Source organism: Martes martes, assembly GCF_963455335.1.
Source record: "Martes martes genome assembly, chromosome: 17".
In the NCBI taxonomy this organism is placed as follows: domain Eukaryota; kingdom Metazoa; phylum Chordata; class Mammalia; order Carnivora; family Mustelidae; genus Martes; species Martes martes.
This window is the reverse complement of record NC_137905.1, coordinates 24,506,922-24,531,304: the sequence shown is the minus strand read 5'-3', so window position 1 is coordinate 24,531,304 and position 24,383 is coordinate 24,506,922.

Sequence of the window (24,383 nt, the reverse complement as noted above, 5' to 3'; positions counted from 1 at the left end):
ATAAGGAATCTCTTGCCCCTAACTGCCCTTAAGATGGTTTCCTTGGTTCTAAGATTTGCAAGTTTTACTACTGTATGCCAGGTGTTGGTCCATTCTCCTTGACCTTGGGATGGGTCCTTTCTGCCTCTAGAGTATGAATGCTTGTTTCATTTCCCAGGTTAGGGAAGTTCTCAGCTATGATTTGTTCAAGTATTATCTTCTAGTCCCCTCTCTCTCTCTCTCTCTCTCTCTGTAGCTCTCTCTTTCCACCCTCTCAGGGAGCCCAGTAATTCTGACATTGGAACTTTTCATGACGATTTATTTCTCTAATTCTGTTTTCATGGATTTTAAGCTGTTTGTTCGAGGCCTCCTCCTGTTCCTTCTTTTTTATCAGTTTGTCCTCTAGATCACTAACTCGTTCTTCTGCCTCATTTACCCTAGTTGTTAGAGCATCTAGATTAGATTGGATCTCATTGGTAGCATTTTTAAGTTCTGCCAGATCAACTCTCATTTCTGCCCTTAGAGAATCTATGTTGCCATTAGTGGTTTTCTCCATCCTAGTATTGTCTGCATAACTGTTACTGAAGTCTGACATCTTGTTTATATACACTACCAATGTACACATATCCAATTGTTCTGTGGCAGAGGTCACAGTCTCTGAATTTTTCCTGGGTTTGGGAGTTCCTCCTCTTATTCATTCTGTTGAGGGGTGGTTGAGGGAATGTACAGAGTCCAAATTATTGACCATAACCCAAGTAAAATACACCTGTTTTATAGGGACCTTAGAGTTGTCAGCCTCTTGTTCTTCCAGCCTGTCTTCTGGAGAAAGGGCCTGCCGTGCTGTTACTTAGGTAACCCTGTTTGGGCACAGGTGCCCTGCCCTGTGTGGGGGGATGGGCTCAGTGAAAACTGGTTTTGGTGGTCTTTTGTTCTCTGGCATCTTTCTCTGGTGGCTTTCCACATCCCCCCACTCCAGGAGTCAGAGCAGAAATGACTGTGTCCAAACTTCTGTCTCTGAACAGAGAGATCGCAGTCTGATCTCCAGAGAGCCCTCCAGGACACACTAACTCCATTTTTGTCTGTGCTGCTAAAAACCACAATGTGCTGGGTTGTGCATCCACAGCAGCACTCACAGCCCTTGCTTCCATATCCAGGCACGTCTCTGCCCTTTGTGCTTCTAAAACTGCCAGATGCCCCCAGTTCACACATGCACCCCTGCAGCTCCAGGTTTCAGTCTAGGGGGCTGCCCTAAAGTCCTTTCCATGCTGCTACCTGTCTGCAAGTCTGTGCCTGGTTCCCAGCGTGGGATGCTTTTGTGCCCCTGTGTTATTTCACCTTCTTGGTGCCAGTGCTTATGATGGGTCCCTCCCCCTTCATTTATATTCTGATATCTGCCTGCAGAATCGTGGCTCCCTGCTTCATACCTTGAAACCGGCCACCAGAGATATTCTGTTGGTATAGATCCTGATATATATTTTTATATCTCAGGCTGATTTCATGGGTTTTTAGAGTGGTCTGGTAGATATCCAGCTAAATTCAGGGGACTGGGTGAAATAGGGTGTCCTACACCTCTGCCATCTTTCCCTGCCTCCCACTTTTATTTTACAGATAATAAACTTGATAACCGAAAGAGTCAAAGCCAAACTGCTAATCATTACTGTTTTCTTTTTTCCAACACATTTAATCTTTGGAGGCCAGAGGCAAAATGTTCATGATCAGATTAATAATGAGCACTCATTTTCCTGAAAAGGGTTCTATGTCTGCAACTTCATGAGTATGGGGATTGTTTCTGTGTCTTCCTGACATAGTTCCAATGCCTACGATATGTAGATGCAGCAGTTACTGCACTTTGGAAGGAAAAATGATGTCTGTAAACCTGAAAGTGGCTTACATAGTAAAGATAGCTAATTATTCACAAATTAAGGAGTCTGGAGAGAAGCAGTTGCAGCATTAGGTCAACAGCTCGATAATGCCATCAAGATTCCAAAATTTTCTGTTTGTCTCTGTGATGCTCTGCTTTTGATTGTTCTTATTCAATCCTGTAAGCTCCTGGTGACAAGATAGTTGTCACATACCCATACACATGTCCTCCAAAGACAGAAAGAAAGAAGGTGGAATACTTGGAGCTATGTCTTTATCAGGGAAGAAAATCTTTCACACAAGCTCTCAGCAGACATTTGTATGTTTCATTGCCCAGGATTTTAATGCCTAATGGTTCTTAACTGCAGAAAAGGATTGTAAAGAGGGACCAAAATTTCTGTCTCTAAGGTGGAAATCGATTTCTGCCAGAAAGGAGGGAAGATGAAGGAAAATGGCTCTCATCGGGACAAACAATATCTACCAAAAGAGAATGTATACTTCGTATGTATAGATTAAAATTTTATAGGAATCTAGGGGATGGTCATTAAGACTTTTCCATCTTGGAAATTAGTATAAAAGACTTTCTACCCAGTGGTCGTCATCTTGGAAATTCTTCTTCTCAGAGTGTGGGAGAAATAAAACAATCATCAAATAAGAGAAATGAGCAGTAAGGCAGAGGAGGAGTCCTAAAGTTAAATAAAACAAGGCTCTAACAGTTTTACCAGAAAAGAATTTGGGGAGGCAGTATAGAATAAATTCTTTATAGCTCTCAGTCTTATATTGAGCTGCCATCGAATAAGATAAACTGTCTACTAGTGTGTGATGCAGAGAAACACAGTGTGAATCAAAGCAGGAAATGTTATTGCTTTCTAAGGCAGTGGTTTGAGTAAACTGAGCGTACTATATCTGGTATTTGTCACTATTTCTTAGATGGGGTATAATTTCTCTTGAAGGACTATTGCACTGAGTCACTTAATGATACCAAGCTTCCGAGATTTAAGATGTAAAGGAAGAATGTTAAAAGTTGTGCATTTGTTCACTGGGAGGTAAAAGGGAGTCGAAATTCCTATTTAGCCTTTGCAATTTCCATCACTGGCAAAGACTATTGCCCACTCTCATTTTTTCTCTTTATTCACTGCCAGTCCATATTCTGCTGCTACTTGCCCTGCTCACCATTTAACTGCAGCACTTTATGTGAGGACACAAGTAAAGCAAGGAATCAGTGCAGTTCTGAGAACCATTTATCAGAGGGAGATTTAATGCATGTTTCTTACTTGCCTAGAGGAAAAATGCAATAAATGCAGTCTGAGGCAGGGAGAGAAAGTTTCATGTTCTTAATAACTGCATATTTATTACGACTTAAGCAGGAAATTGCATATTTGCAGGTTGAAAACCACAGTTAGATAGAATGATCAGCTTCGTCCACAGGCAAAATTACAACCAGGGCTATATGTGTACAGTTTCCCTGTAAAATTAGTAGAATAAAGCAGACACAGGTTAATTCCTTGGTAACTGTGACAACTTGGAAAGGGTATGTAAGTACTCTGAGCTCCCAGTTTCCTCATTTGTAAAATCAGGATAATCATTGTACCCATCAATTTACCTTATAATAATATTGAATGAGATAAGTATTGTAAAATTTTGAGTGGAGATCTAATATACATAAAGTTGTTAATATGAATTAGCTCTGATGCTGACAATGATAATGCCAACAAAATCCAAGCAAGTAGTCAGGAGATACTCAAACAGCAATTTTCATATGAGAAAAATGAGAAGTTCATGAATATACAAATAAAAAAAGTGAAATACATTAAAAATTAATTCTGAGATGCATAGGTACTGAAAATTTGTCTTTGGAAGATGAAAAAACCAACAGAATTGGTCTGCATTTTAGCTGGATCTACTTCCCCACATGGATAATGCCATGCTAGTCATACCTTAACCATTTGGCATTAGCAGTTAAGGGGGTGAGCTATTTATTGACTCAACAAATCCTGTGGCTCATGCCAGTATCAGTGTTTAGTAGCCCTTTGACCTATGGACAGTTGTTTAAATTCTTGGTGATTAACACTTTGTATGCAAATTAAGGACAATTATATTAGTTCTTCCATAGGGTTACTTTTGAGGATTTCATGAATTTATTGTATAAAGCACTCAGAATAGTGTACAACACGTAGTAAGTATTCAAAAAACAAAAAAAGTATCCATTGTTAGTGGTGGGAAGAAAGAAAATTCTGTCAGTTATAAAAGGAGTAATGACTTAGATCCCCTTACCACGTATATAGTTTGAAACCAATATTCAACCCAAATCAGTAGTGAATAGAACATGATCTTATTCTGCATACATTAGGAATTAGTGACAAGAATAATAGTGGCTAAAATAAAATGGAGGCTTTTTATTTTTCCTCTGATGGGGTCTAGTCCAGAACATTTCAGGAAAGAGAGAGCTCAAAGAGAAGAGAAAAGAGCTTGGTCCTTCTCAAGCTTGGGGTAGAGAATCGACTGTCATTTGATACCTTTATTGAGACTTGACACTACATTTTAAGTGTAAGAATTGTTTGGAAAGCTTGACTTCCTCATTGATTATTTTACATATTTCAGAAATATATGTTTTCTTCCTGAAGTGTTGGATACCTGATTATGGTTCTTTTTCCCAGAAATTCAAGTTGTGCTTTCACTTCTAAGTGTATTTGCTGTTTTATCTTCTGAGATTCTTCAAGAGCAGGAATGATCACACTGTAGTAACTGAAGTGTGCTGTATCTGAAAAATAAATAACCGGTGTCATTATTTTACCACATTTATTGTGTTGTTTCTTAACTGTGGCATCCAGTGAAAGGTGGTATCTTTATGAATTTAATGAGCACACTGATTCTGGATAATTTGAGACAAGAACTTAGACATTTTTCAAAATTGCTCACCAACCTCTCTTTCTTATTGGGCCTGGTGTTTAAGTAATGGAGACCCTAAAAGGAAAGAGCAACCATCAGTGCTTATAACTCTAGAGAGAAGGTTTGTAACAACACCTTATTCTCTGGAATTCTATCCTACATGCTGTTAAAGAAAATATCTGCTCCTATTCTTATAGAAAATATGAATTCTAAGCCTCTTATCATTTGTAGGAATGCCAATGACTGACAAAGTCAGACAGCTAGAAAGCATTGAAATATACTAGTTTGCTTAGGTGTGGAGATATCATAGTCCTTTATTAGACTCCCACTGCCTCATATGGTATCCTCTAGCCATGTAGGACTATTAAATATTTTTTAATGTTTTTTTTAAAGCTTTTATTTATTTATTTGACAGACAGAGATTGCAAGTAGTCAGAGAGAGAGAGGAGGAAGCAGGCTCCCTGCTGAGCAGAGAACCCATTGTGGGGCTCGACCCCAGTACCCTGGGATCGTGACCTGAGGTGAAGGCAGAGGCTTTAAGCCACCCATGCGCCCCAGGACTATTAAATAGTTTTTATTTATTTATTTATTATTTTTTTTAAAAAGACTTTATTTATTTATTTGACAGACAGAGATCACAAGTTGGCACAGAGGCAGGCAGAGAGAGAGGAGGAAGCAGGTTCCCTGCTTGAGCAGAGAGCCCGATGTGGGGCTCAATCCCAGGACCCTGAGACCATGACCCAAGCCGAAGGCAGAGGCTTTAACCCACTGAGCCACCCAGGCGCCCCTATTAAATATTTTTTAAAGATTTTATTTATTTGAGAGAGAGTGAGTGCACAAAAGCAGGGGGAGAGGCAGAGGGAGAGGGAGAAGCAGGCTTCTGCCTGAGCAGGGAGCCCAATGCAGGGCTCAGTTCTAGGACCCTGGGATCATGACCTGAGCCAGAGGTAACCGCTTAACCAACTAAGTCACCCCGGTGCCCCAGGTTTATTAAACTTTTAATTAAATTAAAATTTAGTTATTCTTATGCTTAAGTCACATTATAGTCACATGTGGCTCGTGGCTCTCACACTGGAGAGTCCAGGTATAGGGCATTTATATAATTGTAGGAAATTTTATTGACCACTGCTACCGTAGACTTTCCTTAGAACCCTCCTACCCCCATACACATGCCGCTTCCCAAGTCTACCATATCTTTGCACTGTCTCCATTAGTCTTTAAGATGTTTTTTTCATATTTAATGCGAGAAAAATTTACACAGAGAAGTGAACTTAATAGCCCTTTCATCTCCTAATTTCATATTTGGAACTCTTTAAAAATGATGGATTTTGACATTCTTTATTCTTAGAGGATTTGTTGGTCTCCTTGTGCTTATACTCTGTAGGGTCTTAAGTTCTGGGTCTGTCTTCCGTGAAATGATAGGATCCACATATCTAGTGGAAGTCAGTTTTCTGTTGTTACTTGGCCCCCACTGTAATCATGTTCTTATGCTCTCTACACATTGTATGATTAACATGTACCTCTATAGGCAGAAATACCTTTTACCTACAAATCATGGTCACTTTAAAGCTTCACACCTCACTCTTAGATGGCTCCCTGTTTTTCTTAGAGTAAGACTGGTGATACTTAACATATATTGAGTGCTTTGCTTTGTGGCCGATGCTGTTCTATTTGTTTCTATAGATGACATCTTTGAATTCTTAAAACAATCTTAGAAGGTATTGTCACCTCCCCTGACCCTGACACATGATATAGCTAAGGCAACTGAGACAAGGAGGGATGAGATAACTTTCTCAAGATCACACAGTCAATACAGTGACAGAGCTGGTATTGGAAACTGAGTAGACTGGTTCCAAAGAGTAAGCAGTCAGACTTGTGGGTTCAGATTGCCTCACTTAGTGATTAGCGTCTGTAAGTCCTTGCACTTCAGTCCATGACGTATCAGCCTCAGAAGAGATGGAAATTAGGTTTTGCAGCTACCTTGTTGGGGCCCGGTGCGGGGAGGGGAGGGGAGGTTGTGGTGACTAAACTTGATACAAATTTCAAATCTTGATGTCTTCTTCCCTGTATCAACCTTTGTTGTTTAGCCTGTTTGGGTTTTAAGTTATATAGGAATATAACATGCCATATACATACTGTTATATGTCATGCTCTATTCAAGACACTAACAAGTTTCAAACCTTACAAATTACAGGTGCACCCAGGGTAATGGAATGCCAAATAATGGAATCCCAGTTGACCATACTCTCAAATGACTGGGATTTTCTTAAACACTGCTGCATTTTGCATAAATAGAAATAGCCTTGTATGACAAACTATTGCACAAAGCCCATTTCCTTTTAAATGTTATTCTCTAAGAATGCAGCAGCCTGGCATCAGACAGGCAAGAATAAAGGTTCCATTAAATACTGTGCCCAAAGTTTCATAGCTGTGGCATAACAAGCTTTGGAATTTATAGAACAATTATAGAATTATAGAACAATCAAAGCTTTATATAACTGCCACAAATGCTAGCTTCAGCATCACAGGTGGGATTTTAGGAAATGCTAGAACTACCATTGCACACACTTTTAAAAATGTTTTGTTGTTGAAGAAAAATGGGAAGATGGTGGGGTAGTAGGAGGACCCTAGCCTTGTCTTGTCCCTTGAACACAGCTAGATAAATATTGATTCATTCTAAAAACCCAAGAAATTGATCTGAAGACTGACAAAACAAACTGCACAACTAGAGGGAGAGTATAGGCCACATTGTGGAAGGTAGGAGGTGCAGAGATACGATTTGGGGGAGAAAAGAATTATGGGTCCTGAGGAGGAGAAGGGGCCCTGAGGATAAGAGAGAGGCAAGAGAGAGAGAGGAGCATACAGGGGATTGCACAAGGGAAACACTTCCCCAAAGCCATTGATTGGGGAAAGGAGGGGTGATCATTGTGCGTTTTTATAACCAGCAGAGCTCAAAGTTTTAGAGGCCCCCACCATGGCTGGTGTTGAGCCCAGTGGGTGTTGCAGTGCTCCTGTGGAGAAGGAGGGCAGAAGTCCAGGAACAGACAGCATGATCTGACGATTCCCTGGGGTGCACTGAGAGAGACAGTTTCCCCTTCTTAGAGTGTATCTGGGAGAGGTGGCATTGCTTCTCTGAGGATAGAAGAGGCAGCTGGCGCCATTACACTTTGCCTCCTTCTGCATAGGTACAGAGATACCTGCTTAGGGTAGCTAATCTGGACACCTGTTCTTTGCTGTGCTTTACTCTGAACTCCAAGTTCCTGCATGTTGGTGTAACTGCCCTTATGGAACAAGTTTGCACCAGCACCATCTAAGTGAGACCCTCCCATAGAGGACCAGAATGGGTCTTTGCCACACTGGGTCCCTAAATTTTGGAGTTTTACAGGCTGCCTGGAATAGAACACAGGTGCACTGGACTGTGGGATGGGCAGATGGCTTGGACACAGATAGAGTGAATGCAGGGATCAGAGAGACACCTAGGGCACACAAAGAGAAGTTGTTTGTTCTTCTGGGAGGGCTTCCCAAACAGTGGCAGGTGCAAACTCCCCCTCTCTGGGGACGAGAGAGAGGGATGCTGTCAGTTCCCTCCCCTACCCCTCAACATAACTTCAGTAACCAGCGCAGTACCAACAACAGAGGCCTAAACCCCTTACACCAAGCCCTGTCCCCCACACACAAACTGCAGATGCTTCTTTACTAAGGCAGGTTGCCTGAGAACAAGAGCAGTAGGCCCCTCCCCTAGTAGATGAGGATAAACCCCCCTTAACACACCAGTTCTACTGATCATAGAGTGCTGCACCTTCAGCTCTAGTGCAAATAGGATCAAGTTTCTTTTAACAAGCAAACCACAGCACACCTAGTTAAAACTCACCACACTCTGGCCAAGGTCCAGACACTCCTCACTGCAGGCAAGGAGGAAACTCTGCAGAGGACTGACCTGAGGGAAAGAGCAGCCAAAACACAGCAGTAGAGTGCACACAGCATACACCAGAGACACTTCCTGAAGCACCAGGCCCTAGACAGTAAATGGCGTCTTCTTAATAAAACTATTACTCTTGGGAGGAGGAAACATAACCAGTTTTTCTAACACAGAGAAGAAGACAGAGACCCAGACAAAAATGCCAAGATGGAGGAATTCATCACCCCCCCCCAAAAAAAGGGAAAGGTCACACAGCCAGGGATCTAATTGAAACAGATATAAATAATATAACTGATCCAGAATTTAAAACAGCAATCATAAGAATACTAGCTGGGCTTGAGGAAAGCATAGAAGACACCAGGGAGTTCCTTACGACAGAGATAAAAGATAAAAACTAGTTAGGCTGAAATAAAAAAATAACCAAGATGTGAAACCGACTGGATGTAATGACCACGAAGATGGAAGCAGCATAAGAATGAGTAGGTGATTAGAAGATAAAATCATGGAAAGAATGAAGCTGAAAAGAAGAGGGAAAGAAAGATATTAGATCACAAATGTAGACTTAGGTTACTCAGTGATTCCATAAAGCATAACAATATCATCATAGGAGTCCCAGAAGAAGGGGGGAGAAAGAGGCAGAAGGTTTATTTGAGCAGACTATAGCTGAAAACTTCCCCAATCTGGGGAAGGAAACGTCCAAATCCAGGATACACAGAGAACTCCTATCAAAATCAACAAAAGTAGGCCAACACCAAGACGTATTTGTGGCAAAATTTGCAAAATACAGAGATAAGGAAAAAATCCTAAAAATAGCAAGAGAAAGAAGTCCGTAATTTATGAGAACACAGGATTAGCAAAAGACCTCTCCACAGCAACTTGACAGGTCAGAAGACCTGATATATTCTATATGCTGAATGGGAAAAATCTGCAGCCAAAAATACACTATCCAGCAAGGCTGTCAATCAGAACAGAAGGAGGAGTAAAGTATGTCCCAGGCAAAGGAATTTGTGACCACTAAACCACCCACAAGAAAACTCTTTGAGTGGTAAAGAAAAAAACAAAATGACAAAGACTAGAAAGAAACAGAGAAAATCTCCAGAAACAATGATGTAACAAGTAATACAATTGCACTAAATTCATATCTATCAATAATCACTCTCAATGTAAACAGACTTAATACTCCAATCAAAAGACATAAAGTGTCAGAATGGATAAAACAAAACAAAAACAACAACAACAAAAAAACAAGACCCATCTATATGTTGCCTACAAGAGACTCTAAAGACACCTGAATATTGAAAGTGAGGGAATGAAAACCATTTATCATGTTAATGGACATCAAAAGAAAGCTGAAGTAGCCATATTTATATCAGAAAACCTGGATTTTAAGCCAAAGACTGTAACAAGAGATGAAGAAGGGCGTTATATTGTAATAATGGGGTCTATCCAATAATATCTAACAATTGTAAATATTTATGGCCCCAACTTGGGAACACCAAAATATACAAAACAACTAATAACAAACATAAACTTATTGATAATAATACAATAATAGTAGGGGACTTTATCACCACACTCACAGCAATGGACAGATCATCTAAGCAGAAGATCAATAAGAAACAATGGCTTTAATGACACTCAGGACATTTCATCCTAAAGCAGAAGACTAGACATTGTTTTTGAGTACACATAAGACATTCTCCAGAATAGATCAGATACTGGGTCACAAATCTGGTCTCAACCAGTACAAAAAGACTAAGATCAGTCCACACATATTTTCTGACCACAATGCTATGAAACTTGAAGTCAACCACAAGAAAAAAAACTGGAAAGACCACAAATAGAGGTTAAAGAACATCCTTCTAAAGAATGAAAGGGTTAACCAGGAAACTGAAGAAATTAAACAAACAAACAAAAATATGGTGGTCCAGAACCTTTGGGGTGCAGCAAAGGCAGTCCTAAGAGGGCAGTATATGGCAATAAGGCCTACCTCAAAAAGCAAGAAGAGGGGCACCTGTGTGGCTCAGTGGGTTAAAGCTCCGCCTTCGGCTCAGGTCATGATCTCAGGGTCCTGGGATCGAGCCCCGCATCAGGCTCTTTGCTCACGGGGAGCCTGCTTCCTCCTCTCTGTCTGCCTTTCTGCCTACTTGTGATCTCTATCAAATAAATAAATAAAATCTTAAAAAAAGCAAGAAGAGTCTCATATATACAATCCAACCTTACAGCTATAGAAGCTAGTAGAAGAATAACAAATGAAGCCTAAAGCTAGCAGAAAAGGGAAAATAATAAAGTTTAGAACAGAAATAAACTATATAGAAACAAAGAACAGTAGAACAGATCAGTGAAACCAGGAACTGGTTCTTTGAAAAAATTAATAATATAGATTTTTTAAAAAACCCTAACCAGGCTTATCGAAATGAGAAAGGATCTAAATAAATAAAATCACGAATGAGAGAGGAGAGACCACAACCAACATCAAAAAAAAAAAAAAATTAGAATATTATGAAAAACTTGCCAGCAAATTGGGTGGTCTGGGAGAAATGGATAATTTCCTGGAAACATATAAACTACGAGAACTGAAACAGAAGTAATAGAAAATTTGAAAAACCGATAACCACAAAGAAATTGAATCAGTAATCAAAAATCTCCCAGTAAACAAAAGTCCAGGGCCAAATGATTTCTCAGAGGAATTCTTTCAAACATTTTAAGAAGAGTTAATACCTACTCTTCTCAAACTGTTAAAAAAAATAGAAATGGAAGGAAAATTTCCAAACTCATTCTCTGAGGCCAGAATTACGTTAATTTCAAAACCAAAGACCCCACTAAAAGAGAGAATTACAGACCAATATCCCCAATAAAGATCGATATAAAAATTCTCAACAAAATACTAGCAAATCAAATTCAACAGTACACTAAAAGAACCATTCACCACAATCAAGTGGGATTTATTCCTGGGCTGCAAGGGTGGTTCAATATTCACAAATCAATCAATGTGGTACACTACATTAATATAGGAAAGGATAAGAACCATACGATCCTTTCACAAGATGCAGAAAAAGCATTTGACAAAGTACAGCATTCATTCTTGATAAAAACCCTCAACAAAGTAGGGATAGAGGGAATATACCTGAACATCATACAGGCCATATTCAGAGGATGCGCAGCTAGTATAATCCTGAATGGAGAAGAACTGAGAGCTTTTCTTCTATGGTTGCTAACAATACAAGGAAGTCTACTCTAACCACTGTTATTTAACGTCATGCTAAAAGTCCTAGCCTCAGCCATCAGATAACAAAAAGAAATATAAGGCTTTGAAATCACCAAGGAAGAAGTCAAACTTTAACTATTTGCGGATGACATGATACCCTGTGTAGAAAACAAGACTCCACCAAAAAAATTGCTAGAAGTGATAGACAAATTCAGTCAAGTTACAGGATGCAAAATCAATGTGCAGAATTCTGTTTCATTTCTATACACAGTAATGAAGCAGCAGAAAGAAAAATCAAAGAATTGATCTCATTTATAATTGTACCAAAAACCATAAGATAGCTGGGAATAAACCTAACCAAAGAGGTAAAAGATCTGTACTCTGAAACTATAGAACACTTATGAAAGAAATTGAAGATAACACAAAGAAGTGGGAAGACATTCCATGCTTATGGATTGGAAAAAACAAGTATTTTTAAAAATGTCTATACTACCCAAAGCAATCTATGCATTTAATACAATCCCTATAAAAATACCACCGGCATTTTTTACAGAGCTAGAAAAAAAATCCAAAAATTTTTATGGAACCATAAAAGACCCCTAATAGCCAAAGCAATTTTGAAAAAGAAAAACAAAACCGTTATATTATAAACCTGTTGTCACCAAGACAGTATGGTACTGGCACAAAAACAGACACATAGATCATTGGAACTGAATAGAGAACCCAGAAATGGACCCTCGATTGTATCATCAACAAATCTTCAATGAAACAGGAAAGAATATCCAATTGAAAAAAGAGTCTCTTCAACAAACAGTGTTGGGAAAACTGGACCACACCATACACAAAAATAAATCCCAAATGGATGAAAGCCCTAAATGTAAGACAGGAAACCATCAAAATCTGAGAGGAGAACACAGGCAACCTCTTTGACCTTGGCTACAGCAACTTCAAGGCAAGGGAAACAAAAGCAAAAATGAACTATTGGGACTTCATCAAGGTAGAAAACTTCTGCACAGCAAAGGAAACAATCAGGAAAACAAAGGCATCCTATGGAATGGGAGAAGATATTTGTAAATGACATACCTGATAAAGGGTTGGTGTCCAAAATTTATAAAGAACATACCAAATTCAACACCCCCAAAATAAATAATCCCATTAAGAAGTGGGAAGAAGACATGGATAGATATTTTTCCAAAGAAGTCATCCAGTGGCTAGCAGACACATGAAAAGATGTTCAATATCACTCACCGTCAGGGAAATAGAAATCAAAACCCTAATGAGATATCACTTCACACCTGTCTGAATGACTAAAATTAACAACACAAGAAAGAACGCACATTGATGAAGAAGTGGAAAAAGGGAAACCATCTTACAGTGTTGGTGGGAATGCAAACTGGTGCAGCTACTCTGGAAAACTGTACAGAGGTTCCTCAAAAAGTTAAAAATAGAACTACTCTACAGTCCAGTAATTGCGTTACTAGGTATTTATCCAGAGGATACGAAAATACTGATTTAAAGGAACACATGCACCCTGATGTTTATAGCAAGAATATCAACAACAGTCAAGTTGTGGAAAATAGCCCAAATGTCAACTGATGAATGGATAAATTGTGGCATGAGCGCAAATACACACACATATACGTGTACACAGACACAAAACACACACACACACACACACACACACACACACAGGAATATTACCATAAAAAAGAATGAAATTTTGCCATTTGTAACAATGTGGATGGAGGTAGAATATATTATGCTAAGCAAAATAAGTCAGAGAAAGACAAATACCATATTATTGCATTCTTATGTGGATTTTAAGAAACAAAACAGACGAAAAATGGGCAGAAGATATGAACAGACACTTCTCCAATGAAGACATACAAATGGCTACCAGACACATGAAAAAATGTTCATCATCACTAGCCATCAGGGAGATTCAAATCAAAACCACATTGAGATACCACCTTACACCAGTTAGAATGGCCAAAATTAGCAAGACAGGAAACAACGTGTGTTGGAGAGGATGTGGAGAAAGGGGAACCCTCTTACACTGTTGGTGGGAATGCAAACTGGTGCAGCCACTTTGGAGAACAGTGTGGAGATTCCTCAGGAAATTAAAAATAGAGCTTCCCTATGACCCTGCAATTGCACTGCTGGGTATTTACCCCAAAGATACAGATGTAGTGAAAAGAAGGGCCATCTGTACCCCAATGTTTATAGCAGCAATGGCCACGGTCGCCAAACTGTGGAAAGAACCAAGATGCCCTTCAACGGATGAATGGATAAGGAAGATGTGGTCCATATACACTATGGAGTATTATGCCTCCATCAGAAAGGACGAATACCCAACTTTTGTAGCAACATGGACAGGACTGGAAGAGATTATGCTGAGTGAAATAAGTCAAACAGAGAAAGTCAAGTGTCATATGGTTTCACTTATTGGTGGAGCATAACAAATAATATAGAGGACAAGGGTAGATGGAGAGGAGAAGGGAGTTGAGGGAAATTGGAAGGGGAGGTGAACCATGAGAGACTATGGACTCTGAAAAACAACCTGAGGGTTTTGAAGGGGTGGGGTGGGAGGGTGGGGGAACCAGGTGGTGGGTATTAGGGAGGGCACAGATTGCATGGAGCACTGGGTGTGGTGAAAAAACAATGAATACTGTTACGCTGAAAATAAATAAAAAATTTAATTAAAAAAAAAAAGAAAACAGACGAATATGATGGGGGAGAGAGGCAAGTCATAAAACAGAGTCTTAACTATGGATAACAAACTGAGGGTTGCTTCAGGGGAGGTCAGCCAGGGGATGGGCTAGTTGGGTGATGGGTATTAAGGAAAGCACTTGTTGTGATGAGCACTGGCTGAGGTATGGAAGTAATGAATCCTTTAAATCCTACTTCTGAAATTAATATTACTCTGTGTGTTAACTCTGTAGAATTTAAATGAAAACTTTTAAAAAAAAATTTGTTGCTATTAAACTTTTTTTGTTTGTTTGTTTGGTTTGTTTTTATTTTGGTTTGGTTGTTTGGTTAGTTAATTTGTCTGTTTTGAGCAATGTTCTTTCTCTTTATATTCTATTCCTGTGTAACATTTAAAACTATCTAAGCATCTGCACATCTAAAAAGTGCTTAAAACTTGCCGGTTGCTTTAACTGTTCATGCCATTCACTCCTTATAGTAATCCTCATTTGAGAGATGGGAAAAGAGAGGCACAGTGTGGCTGTTCCTCACGGTGAAGCAGCAGGTAGATAGTTGAGCAAGATACTCAATTCTCCTTTATTGACCTGCAAACATGTGCTTTCAATACAATTCTATTCTGGTGTCTCCCAGTGGGTCTCCTTTGCCCGTCCCCTTCTTTTCTGGAGTTGGTAGTAAAAAGAATACCATGAATCTTGGCATTAGGGTGGTCTAGTTGAGTGTTAAGATTCTGGGAAAGTAATTCTTGTCTTCTGGGCTCCCCCACCCATTGTAATTTAAGTTAATCACCCTAATTTAAAAACAAAATTGTTGGAAAGTAAAATAAGACACTCAGTGGATAGGCAAAAAGTCCAGTTCTTAGGTTCCTACCCTCCTTCTCTACAAGGGTGGTCCCCTCATGAAATTTCTTTTCTCCTTTGATGAATAGCATTCTGTTTCTGCTTCATTCTTCCTTGTTCTCTTCTCTCCTGTCAGTACAAATGCTTCTCCTGTCTCTTTTTCTACCTCTTCCTAATGGAATTTAGGAAAAAATAAGTCCTAAAATGTCTACTTCAGATCAGGTGCTAGCCCTGTCATTTAATTGAATTGAATAGAATTATGCAGCATTTTAACCTTGAGTCTGCTTCTTCATCTATAAAATTCAGTAGGTATTCTCAAAGATCCTTCCCAGCATTTCCATTTTATAATGTTGATGATATTTCTTTCAGACACTCAAGGCATTTAGAAAAATTTATTCTATAGATTCTATCCTAATGTTACCACATTTCCTGACTTGGGTACCTTACGTTAATTTTCTGATCTTTTATCTACGAATGGCAAGTCATTAAACATTTGAAATGGAATTAAACATCTTGCTCCATCACATTTCAGTTCTCCATCTGGCTTTTGCAATTGGAATTTACTGGCAAACACAATTTTGAGCTTTGGGGGGCTGTGTGTGAGCAAGGAATACTGATGCCATCAGCCCACATGTCTGTACAACCCTAAACTTTGTGGTCTCTATCATTTTCTGAAGAACAGATGGTAAAGAAAATAATCCTGAAATGCTCCCATCATCATGGAGGAAGGGGAGGAAAAGAAAGAGAGAGATTGATTGATTGATTTAGAACCGTGCAATGCATTTGTGCCTTTATAGCCTTGGGGGAAAAAAAAGATTTCATAACAAGATAGATAAGCTTTGCCTTTTGAGAGAAGCACAGTGACTGCTTATAAAAGAGTGCTTGAAGACTCAGAAATGGTTAGGAAATAACTTATTTAAAGTTCAGGGGTATGAAGGAGGGAACTGGAGGTACACAGTGGGAGACATTAAAGCAAGCACATTTGTCAGATATTCCGGTTACCCACAAATTTATACTCCAGAGACATTGATTCTCTTTCATAACTGAAGTCAACTGTAGGAAAGACCTTCTAGACTATATAGCACATACAACAAGGTAGGCCACAAGTGAGTCCCTGAGTTCCAAAAATTCAAAGTATAAAATAGAAAAGGACATGGTCAAATTTCCTAGTTACTTGATGGGAAACAGTCCAACAGTTGTGATTAGTGGCAGAAAGTTGGACTTTTGGGACCACTCTGCCTGTTTAATTGACTAACCCCAGAGGGGTGGTTTAAAACAACAATTTCGTATTCTTGCTCATGAGTCTGTAAGTTGCCTGGTGGTTCATAGGCAACTAGTCTGGACGTGGTTGGGTGGGGGCTGTGCTTCAAACTGTGGGGACAGCCGGGCCTGCCTCCCCCCAACTGTGGTCTGCATATTTTACATCCTCCATGGAATATCAGGTTAGCCAAAGCATCTTCCTATTCTAGCAATGGCAGAAGGCCAAGACAAAAAGAGAGAGAGAGAGAGATAAAAAGAAGATGCAATTAGTGAGACCCCTTGTGGTCTGGACTTATAAATGGCACGTAGTCATGCCTACCCATATGTTATCAACCATAGTAGCCACATAGTTTTCTAAGGATCCACTGCTGTAAAACAAGGTAAGCCAGAACTCTCTGGTACAAAGCAACTAGTTTGTTTTTCTGTCAGATTCTGTTGGCTAAGTATTTGGAAAAGGCACAGTAGGAATGGTTCTGCTCTGTCCTGTGATATCTGGTCCTCACCTGAGATGTTGAAAGAGATAATGCCTTAAATAGTTGGGCTGGAAAATACCCTTTCAAAATGACTTCTTCACTCATACCTCTGGTTTGGGTTTGGACAGCTGGAGAACAGAATCAGCTGGGACTGTTGAACAGAGTGCATAAATTTGGCTTTCCTAGGTGGTGACTTGGGATTCTTAAACAAGTATTTCAAAAAATGAGGCAGGAGTTGTATGACTTCTACTGACATAGCCTCATGTTATTTCTATTAGCTACAAAATAGTCACTAAGGCTCCTTCAGATTTCAGGGGAAAGAAATCAGCCCCACCCCTTGATGAGGGGAACTCAAACATTTATTTTATTTTTTTTAAATTTGAGTATGATTAGCATACAGTGTTACATTAGTGTACAGTGTACAACATGGAGTGATTCAATTGCTTTATATGTTGGACTATGTTCACCACAAGTGTAGCTACCATCTGTCACCACACATTGCTCTTCCAGTATCATGGGCTGTATTCCCCATGCTGTGCCTCTGATTCTAGTGAAGCCCGTATCTCCCACTCCCTTTACCCATTTTTCCCTCCTCTAGTCCTTTTCCCACTGGCAACTGTCTGCTTGTTCTCCATATTTATAAGTCTGATTTTGCTTTTTGTTTTATTCCGTTTTTTAGATTCCATGTATGAGTGACATTATATAGTTTTTGTCTTTCTCAGTCTTAGTTATTTCACTTAGCCTAATACCCTCTAGGTACATCCATGTTGTCACAAATGGCAAGATCTCATCTTTTTAATGGCTATATAATATTCCTGTGTGAGAGTATGTGTGTGTGTGTGTGTGTGTTCACTACATCTTCCTTATCTATTTGTCCATCAATGGATGCTTAGTGGGTCAAAGATTTGTGTCTCTTTTAAACCATAATGCATAGCTAAGTCCAAACTTAAGTTGCAGAAAACTATACTTTTCCTCTGGTAAGAGGAATTATAGAATCATGTGGTATAAACCAAGGACACAGGGAGGTGAGAAGAACCAGGGCTAATAACTTAACATCCACAAGGAATAGGTGAAAACTGATGGATGGACATGGGATAGAATCCAGTTTTTCACATAGAGTGGGAATGAAAAAGAAAATATGGTCCTCAAGGAAAGGGATACTTCAAGGTTAGTTTATGGTTTTAAGATTAAAGCAATAAAAACTGGAATCCCAGTTCATGCAAGTGTAGTGCTAGGCAGAACACCTGAGAAGGAAGAAGCCTACTTGTGAGGATTAAGCTCAGATGGTATAACTAGCGCCATCAAGTACCAAATCCAAAAGAGTGAGATTGAAACAAGGTCCAATTTCCCCAACAGAGTGAAATTTACACTTTCTCTCTGACCTACTATACCTGAACTCAGGAGCTGGAGTTTCTAGATCAATACATGGAAGTTGTTAATTCTAACAAGGAAGATAGGGAAGAGCAGAAGCCAATACTCTAATAAACATGTCCAGAAATATTTGAATAGTTGAGATACCAAAAGATTTCTTCACTGAATTTCAGTGTTACTCATTAGAATATCTAGCACTAGAACAGTTTACCAGATATTTTTCACAGTATTTCAGATACTGGAGTCTGCTAGGACCTGTTTTATGTCAAAAGTTATTTACTCTATAAAAAAGTAAAAGATGAAAATATTCAATGATATTTTTATCACTTTTGAAAAAATATCAATTATTGACTTAAATATGTGTGTATTTTCCCCTCAAATTAATAAATTTTCTTGACAAATGGAGTACTCCAATTCAGATTTAGTAGTTGTAATAAGAAAATTGGACTGTCGAGGGAGGGTAGGGACTCTAAACATACAGAAATAGAAGCCAGAAATGCCAAGATTTTATGAATACACACTAAAGTAAGAGTTTTTTTTAAGGCTCCCTTGCCAAAGCTCAAGGATATAAAAGTGGGTTATAACTGTTTCACTCAGGAGTCTTCTTTTATTTCCTGACACAGGTAGGTCAGACATTGACAGAGATTAGCTGTGCAATCAGTGTTTTTGGTTGGAATTTCCAAAACAAACAGGATGAATAGTTAATGCGTATGAAGGTACATCTGTTTAATAATAATAACCTTTGTTCTAAATTAATTATTTAAATATCTTGGGTATCCTTGAAGGTTTGTGGAGATATATGTGTATATCCATAAATATATCTGCATTTTTTTGTAAGATGATCGGGAGGGTTCCTCCTATCCATTAGGAGTCTTAAATTGATCACCAGGGACCTTGAGGAAGAATTTGCCCTAACTCCAATGTCTTGGTTCTCTGAAGCACAGAGATCTGAAACAGATCATTGGTTTTTTTCCTGCCTGGGATTTTAATTTTCCCCTAGTATTCTGTTGATTTAAATGCTGCTAAATACTGAAGGTGCAATTCAAATACCCATTGCTCCTGGAAATGATTTTTGATCTCCAAAGATGGAAATGATGTAGTGCCTTTATTTTGAACAACTATAGAATTCTCATTATGTTTGTTCATGACACTTGGCACTTTTCAGCTTCAACTGAGTTTTTTCACCAGCTTTCCCTACGACATATAATTAAACTTTCTGTTTCCCATAGAACTCATTCCATGAGCTTATACATGGGAAGTGATAAATTAATTATTGAAAAATAATTTTAATTAATTCATATACCCATCACATCTTCTGATGAACAAGCCATAATATGCATTCACCTGCTGGTATCTTCAATTCATACATATAAATATACAGCTAAGATCTGAACAATTAATATATGTGAAGTAGTCTCAATTAAAGTAAATAAATAATAGGTAAGATATTAAGCCAGGTTCTGTCTCTTAACGACATATTGCCGTAGTATTTTAAAATTTCCTTGAAGACCCATGAGTCTGATGCCCTCATTCTGTGCTGTTTCTTGATACACAAAAAAATGTGACCAAGGAGAACAGACATAACATACAGCAAAACTTGCTATCTTAGAGCTGCAGTATTTGGTTCCTCAATATCAATTGTGTAATTGGTAGATTTTTTTCTTATCTTCCAAGGAGATCTTTCCAAAATAAAAGCATCATCAAATTACCATCTCCTCATGACATTCAGTGTAACATTTGTGTTCCCTAGTATGACAGGTATGACCGCCAAGCTTTCAGTCACAATTTCTGCTCAGCAGTTGCCCCATATTCTTCCACACTTCCCTTTTCTGATTTTGTGTTTTATTCTCCTCACCTTTTACTACTCAGATCTAGTAACATCTTTTTTGAAGGCTTCTATGGACACTTCTACACCTTAGTCTTTTACAAAGGCCTTTCAATCTCAAGGATCCCGTAGTACCAATGACTTCGTAGTGTTATGGAAAGTGTTAAAGTAATAGTTTAATCAATATAGCATTGATATCTGATAGATACAAAATATTGATAACTATTTCTTTTTAATCATTACCAAGTACACACTCTGTTACTAACTTGTGAAAGTATCTTTGGGGCGCCTGGGTGGCTAAATAGATTAAGCATCTACCTTTGGCTCAGGTTATGATCTCAGGGTCCTGGGGTCAAGCCCCAAATCAGTCTGTCTGCTCAGCAAGGAGTCTGCTTCTCTCTCTCTCTTTCAAATAAATAAATAAAATCTTTTTAAAAAGAATCCTCTAATTGCTCATTGTTACTACTATAGACCTTAATTTTTATCAAAGATAAATCTGTCTTTAGCAAGTTTGTAAAATATGAGTAAAAGTGATGATTAGTCACAAGGTAATACTTACAATGTTGTTTTATTTGTTTTGAAAATTCTCATATGTTTTTGGATGAGATTTTATATTTGAAGAAGCTTCTATACATAAACTGTATCTTGGTTCAGGTATAACACTTTGTATAATTTAAGGAACTTCTGATTATAAATCTTTTACCTTGATAAATAATGTATATTGGTTACAATTGCAGGCATAGTCTTCTCTCCAGGGATAGCAACAACTAATTTATTTAAGACAAAATATAAGTAGAAGGATATTGTTATTGCTTCTAGCATCCTTTTAAGAATTTTTTTTTTCAATATGGTAAATGCTTCTTACATTTCTGAACCAGGTGTTGAGAATTTTATTCCCGTGGAATCTGGGAGTCTGTTTATAGTGTATGCACATCAATGTTCAAAATACTGCAATTCAGTTGCTTTGGAGAGGATGGAGCATGGTGATTAAGGATAAGGGCCTGGAGTAAGACAGCCTGGCTTTTAATCACAGCTCTCTGCTGAATGTTTGACCTTGGTGAGGTTACTTAATTTATGCTTCAGTATGCCTGTGCATAAAATAATAATAATGCTAGTATCTGTCTTATAGCATCTTTATGGGTATTGAAGAAGCTTTTGTGGCTCTATACCACACACCACAGTGCTTCTCACACAGTAGGCACTCAGTAGGCCGTGATCATTATTTTTATTATATAATGATAATAATGGACTCCCTATCATGCTTCTGAAACAGAGCCATATATCATCTGATCATTAGGAACCTGAAAACTCCCAGACCACTGTCCCTTTCTATTTGACCCTTTTTAAAATTTCTTCTACCCCATTCCATTTACTTGGAATCCTTGCTTCTCTCCAGTCTTTGACATATGGGGCTATTTAAAATATACAAGTATCTAGGGGTGCCTGGGTGGCTCAGTTGGTTAAGCTTTCAACTCTTGAACTCAGCTCAGGTCTTGAATCTCAGGGTCATGAGTTCAAGCCCCATACTGGGCTCCACACAGGGCTTGGAGCCTACTTAAAAAATACACACACACACGTACGTGTGTGTATCTAAAAAGAGTTTGGACTTGATATTCTTTTCAGGTCCCTTTATCCCTGAGATTTTATAATAGAGAACAGGGAATGTAGATGCCCATAAACAAAGGCAAGATTTTTGTGGGTTTTTAAAAAAAATTATATTTTCTTATTTATAGCAGGAAAGACTTCCATGTAGAGACATTGAGACTTAAATAGTTATAAGCATGTGCATACCATTTTAGAAGAAGCCCAGATTTCTTCATGCATTTGCCTACAAGCTGTTTGTTTTCTTCTCTCTCTTCCAGCTGGAAGTCACTCATCATCCCTTTCATAAGGAATTGTCAGCACAAACAATGCAGATTACAAAATAAGAAAATCCAAAACAAGAGCACGTGCACAAACCTCCCAGGTAAATATGTTTCAAAACTAAATCTTGTCCTTTGTAGTTTTCTGTACCCAGAGAGTGATTTTTACCTGTGGTTCTGAAGCATTCTGAATCTGTGTCATGTGAAAGACCATTTGTGGCAGAGCAGAACTCACTGGCATCATTTCTGGTCCCTCGAGACTACCTCATGTATTTATCATTCAAAGCATTCACGGAGGGAATATTATACCTGAACTAAGTTCCTTGACCACTAGAGCATATGAGCTGACATACAAAATGAGGAAATACAAAAACGAAAATGAGAGACTGAGTGAAAGAGTCTGTCATAAAGTCTTAAGTTTCTGGAGGATGCATGGAGCTCTAAAAATAAGATTATGGCTCTAGTCTCAAGAAGCCTGTGCTAAATATGAGAATGAAACCAAGCAACAAGAATACCCAGAGAGGTATTGGATGAGGCTAGCTAGGCCTATAGGATGCACAGTAAAAGCTAATGTGATCCAGCTAGTATGCTAAAATCCAGTCAGTGATGACAGCTGATATGTATAGAACAGTTACTGTGTGCCAGGAGCCTTTTCATTTTATCCCAATAACACCCCAACAAGGAAGTTACAACTTGTATCTCTTCCTTGTAGATAGGGAAACTCATGCCCAACTCACGCTTAAGTAAGTGCCCAAGTTCACACAAATTCTACAGAATGGAGCCAAGCCATCTGTCCAGCTGTGTTGTCTCTAAAAGCTGCACTGTTAATGGCTATACATTCTTTTTTACTGGGAGGAAGAAGAGAAAGTGGAGAGGAGAAAAGTGAGCCCGAGTTTATGTTCTCCATTTATCTAGCAGTTACATGTGAGGAGATATATATATCTCAAAAAGTATGAGAGATATATACATATATATATCTCTCATACTTTTATGTATATATATATGTATGTGTGTGTGTGTGTGTGTGTGTGTGTATGTCACAAAAAGCAACATAACTCTCACCAACCAAATAGAGAACTTAAATTATGGAATAAAATTTTGTCAACACGTAATTATATAAAGGCTGAGAATAGTTATGGAAGCATGAGAAGAAGCTGGGCCACTATCGTGCTGAGCCATGGAAGGATGGTACAAAAGGGGTAATCTATTCTTTGCTTCTCACTTTTCTGGACCGGGTATTGGGAAAGAGGCCTTCAAAATTATGATCAGTATATATGACCAAGTGTATATTTCTCACTTTAAGAACAACTGTTTCTTCAGACAGAATTCCATAGCTAGGGCAATTTCCCGTACCATATACATTCATTCATAGCATCTTTACCCGTTTCACTTACCGTAGGTATCATTCCTTTGTGTAACTCTCTCATTAATTGCCTCCCAGATTAGACTCCTATTCTGTAAGGGTGGGGACTACTTCAGTTGCTTTTAGCTCAATAGTAAGTCTCCTGTATATTGATGCGTAGTAACTATGCAGTAAGTATCCCTTCCATAGGTTAAAAGGACAGGTTTGATTTTCTGATTTCTAAGTGAAGAGCTTATTACAAAGAATACTAGTATACTCTGTCTTATTTTCAATGATGAGGAAAGATGGCTGATGGGAATGAGAAAGACAGGCAAACCAGAAGAAAACTGACAGAAGAATGAGAAGAACAAAAAACAGAAACCCAACAGGAATGTTGGACTAAAGCCTTGAGCCATTGACTTAAAGGAATGAATGGCAATGTGTGATTTAGTCTGACCTTTTATCAATTTCACATCTACCTGCTTGTCTCTCACAAATAGTGGTAAGACTGATGTCCAGTCCTGCTATTTTGACAGTGATAACAGCTATTCAGCACATTGTCCATAAAATGTTTAAATTTGACTGTTAATTGATACTTACCTGGGTATATGTAAGCCTACAGATACTATATATAGACTATGAATATACATATGAATGATACATATGAATGATTCTGAAACATAGCTCTAAGAACTCTAAGAACTAGAGTTCTTATAACTAGTTCTTATAACCCCAGTTCCATGGGGTGAAGACAGTGTAGTCCTTGTGCCCATGTCTTCTGGGCCTCTGTCAAGTGGGGATAACAAGTTAGTAGGGTAGGGGTGAGAATTTAATTATCTTGTGTGTCTGTAGC